Below are 4,591 nucleotides of genomic sequence, written 5' to 3'. Positions count from 1 at the left end.
TTACTGTCAGGAAATTTCTCCTTAGTTCTAGGTTGCTTCTCTCTTTGTTCAGTTTCCATCCATTGCTTCTTGTCCTGCCTTCTGGTACTTTAGAAAATAGGTTGACCCCCTCTTCTTTGTAGCAACCCCTCAAATACTGGAACACTGCTATCATGTCACCTCTAGTCCTTCTTTTCATTAGACTAGACATACCCAATTCCTGAAAACATTCTTCATATGTTTTAGCCTCTAGTCCCCTAATCATCTTTGTTGCTTCTTCTCTGCATTTTTGCCAGAGTGTCAACATCTTTTTTATATTGTAGTTACCAAAATTGGATGCAGTGTGTTTCAAGTGTGGTTTTACTAAGGCATTATAAAGCAGTAGTATCACTTCTTAATATCTTGATTCTACCCCTGTTTTAATGCAGCCTAGGACTGCATTAGCTTTTTTGGCAACTGCAACACACTACTGACTCACACTTTTGAGTCTATTGAGATCCATCTGAATCTTGTGCCTTGGCTATCCCTGCGGTGGTTGTATTCTGTTCTATTCTAAATATCCTGATTTTGTACTCAACTCACATTTTGAACATTAGGTCAAGCTCTTGATTTCCAATTAAATCATTTTATTTTAGAATGAAGACCATTAGCAGAGCAGAAGGCAAGTTGCTAAAGGAGCCAGGAATAATTTGGCTGTGGAAAAACACCATTTGGTATCAGTGATGTCCCTTGTTTCTAGTTTAGCAACAAACAAAGGTTTGTATCATACAATTGTTAAATATTTAATCCTCCCCCGTGGGTTGCAAGGAAAAACTGGTTGGGAAAGCTATTGGCACCAAATTCCAAACTGGCTTGGCAATAGAACTGAAGGAACACTTAGTGATGTTTCAAGTTCACTAAGAATATCAATAGAGTTCAATCCTTCAGCCTAGTTTTAGAAGACTGTATTCCTGAAGTATAAAAGCCATGTGATTTGATTGTCAATCGGAGAATTTGTACATCTCATTGTGGTAACTGTCTCCCCTCTCCCAAAATGGTATGTTTTATCTGTGAATTACTGTTGGCCAAGTCAACAGAATATAGAAGTAAAACTTTGGGCAAAAGGTCAAACCAGAGCCCAATCATAAACTAGAAATTGTAAAACTCAGGCAGGCCAGAGTTTCTAGTGTGTGGAAAAACAGGTACACAAATTGCACAAAAATGTTTAAAATCATTGAAAACAAGTTGTGAGGGAGTTCTTAAAAAGGTCACACCTGGTGCTCTTCTGTAATTGGAATTGGTGCTTTTGAGAAAGGTGTTTGCTTTGCTTTCTTTTCTGAAGTACAAAGGTAGGTTTCTGGCTACGCTACTTAGAATTTGAAGTTTCACCAAGCCCTGAATAAGTTCAGAGTCCAGTTTGCAAATGGCTCATTGAGAGTTAGTTCAAAGCTCATGCTCAGATTCAACAGTTCTGACTAAAATACTGAAAGCGTTGTCTTTCTGAGGCAGCTAAAGATTCCTAAACAACTGATTCATACGAAAATATTTGAATCATGATGTCATAATATGGACTGAGTGACTATAAATATTTACATGGTGATATCTGGACTGATGCAGCAGTTTTTGAAAAGTAACAATGTGGAACAATGAATATTGGTTACTTTCCCTGCTGTTAGTGCAATTGTCTACAGAGGCGTCTTCCAAAAGACAAATGGGAAAGGGTAAGATAAAATCCAGTGGGAAAGTTAATGACGTTGCTGAAAGCTATGAAAGAATTTGCCTACAGTCTTTTGATCATTTGTCAAATTGTCTTTTCCCTGAAATAATGGCCCCAAAGGTTTTTCATACTTTGTCAACATGACATCTCAACCCAGTCCAATAATCATGAGGGTCCAGAGATTTCATGCAGATCTTAGAGGTTAAATGTACAGGGAACCTGTACAGCTGACAGCCTTAGACAATCTGCATTAAGTTTGCATGGAGTCAGAACATGTTCTTCATTATCATGTGAGGAAACTATGACATAAGCCAAATCTGTACCCTGTGGCTTTTTAACTTACGGGAATATTTTTTCTTCATTTTCTGTGACTGTTGACAGTTCTTGATTGCGCAATTAGGAATTGGGCGAAAAAAGCGAATTTGAGACTGGGTAGACTTCTGTTTGCTCAGGCCAGTTGAGGAATCACACTTCTTCCGCTAATGGACCTTTGTGTAAGGAGCTGACATTAGAAAATACTATTTCTGGCCATGTTCAGGATATGAATCATGTCCTTTATCCAGTCATCATTTCCCTTATGACATTTGTTCCACAATGTAATTAAGACATTGTGATTTGGAGATGAGTTCCTTCTTTTTTTAAAAAAAACAAAAAAAACCTTCTATTCTTCAAAGCACATTTAATCCTGAGCTTTGGGTAGACGTTCCTTCTTCCAGAGATGAGCTTTTTTGAAAGTGGCAATGTTGTCCAGAACCAAATGCTTTTCCAGCAGATATTTAAAGCCACACTAGATGTATTGGCTATTAAACATGTTGCTTGCCCTAGAACTTCTCCCTTTGAAGGGCAATTCGCTTAAAGGCTCAGATTGTTGAGGTGTAAGGGGTAAGATAGATCTTGTCAAGATTTAGAAGAATAGGTCATCCACGGGTGTTTTCAGGCTTTTTGTTAAGCCTTGTAGCTGTGGTTCCATGGTTTTCTAGCAAGTGGTATATTCCCCAAAGTGTCTATCTGACCCCACATTTCTTTAGAGATAGAGGTATTAAATCATGGGTGTCAAACTCGAGGCATCATGTTGCCGTCACGTGATGTATTGTGAAGTTTTTTTCCCTTCGCTGGGGCGGGTGTGGCCTGTGGGTGACACATCTGGCCTGCAGGTCACCAGTTTGATACCCCTGTTAAATGATCCCATGTCCAGAACTTTATTATTTCCTTCAACCTTGCTGAATTTAAATGGAGCTCTTTGCCCACTGCTTGATCCATTTCAGGCACAGACCACACTGCCAAAAAATATATTAAGCCAAGAGAAAGAAATTGGAAGCAATGGAGAAAAAATAACCGTGATAGATTTTAATAATACAATTAATATACTACTAAAACTTCTGTTTCTGTAACCTTTAACTGGGTGAAACAGTTACTGGGTGAAAGGTAAACATCATAGGGCAAAAGTTTTTGAACCCAGGTACCTCAAATGGGCTAACTTACAGAATGCTGGGACCCAGGACTCTCAAAGAAATGAAATTTGGGAAAGTTGTTGCTGTTTCAGTACTGCAGGGCTGCTGTGGCTGCTTCAGCATCATCTCATTACACTGTCACTTTCAGATGTGGTCACATGATCTCATTCTCAGTGTTCCCTGGCAGTTTCCCACAAGTCCAAGGGAGCATCAGTCCCTTTGCTCTTGCATCACACTCCCTTGCTCCCTTCCCCACCCAGCAGCAGCTACTTACGTGCCTGCTGGGAAGGAAGAGAAGGGAAGGGAAGGAATGGGAGGAGAGGGGAGGGGGAGGGAGGGAGGGAGGGAAGGAAAGGAAGGAAGGAAGGAAGGAAGGAAGGAAGGAAGGAAGGAAGGAAGGAAATTATTATTCACTGAAACATAAACTCACCATTCAGGGTTACTATGTATGGCAGGTTAATCTACACTGTGATTTAGAATAATATGTGAACTCAGACGATACATTTAGACATGTGGGATGGAGTTTTAAGAGCTACAATCGAGGCTACGTCTGAGAAAAAAGTGCATAGTAACTTTAAGTGAAGCTCCTGGAGTTGTACCCAAGGTTTTGAGTTGGGAAGAAGAAACACAGTTTTAGAGCCTCCGTGTATGAATCCCTAGCATAAAACAATTTTATTGAATGAGTGGCAAAATTGTCAGGGCATAGCAGGTTGTAACTTGGTTGTGTTGCATACTCCCTCTCCTGCTTTCATCTTAAGCACATTTCCAGTTTATAGGAAGCCAACAGTTGTGGCTTTCACGCAACTTCTTTTTTTTTTTTTAATTTGATTTATATGCCGCCTTTCTCCGGAGACTCAGGGAGGTTTACAATGCGTTAAGCAATAGCCTTCATACTTTTGTATATTTATACAAAGTCAGCTTATTGCCCCCACAATCTGGGTCCTCATTTTACCTACCTTAGAAAGAATGGAAGGCTGAGTCAACCTTGAGCCTGGTGAGATTCGAACTTACAGTAATTGCAGACAGCTGGTGTTAATGACAATGCTTTTAGTCCTCTGAGCCACCAGGCCCTCATTTTTGCAATGAATCCAACCAAAAATTGTAGAGGGAAAAAATTGAGAGCGAAAGCTTTCCTGTTTTGGTTCAGTGTTGGAATCACTTCCGTTTATCCTGTCCCATTTACCACTGCTGTTCTACATTGCCCAGTAACAAAGGGCTCTTTTCCCCATCTAGCAACATGACAATTCAGCAGTCAAATTTGGGGGAAATTTATCTTGACAGCAGAGTTTGTGGAGATGCTAGTGGTCTGGATAGGAAGTTGTGTGCATCTCAAAGGCAGAATGTAATGGCAAATTAACCAAGAAACCTAAAGGTCAGAGGTGGATTAAGCTAAAAATTGGGGTGGGTTACTCTAATTAGGTTTGAATTAATTAATTAATTAATCTTGTTTAGGAGATGAAATAAA

Source organism: Pituophis catenifer, unplaced genomic scaffold (genome assembly GCF_029215685.1).
Source record: "Pituophis catenifer annectens isolate HBS135680 unplaced genomic scaffold, rPitCat1.0.hap2 SCAF_2, whole genome shotgun sequence".
Lineage (NCBI taxonomy): Eukaryota > Metazoa > Chordata > Lepidosauria > Squamata > Colubridae > Pituophis > Pituophis catenifer.
Note: the sequence above shows the minus strand (reverse complement) of the source record.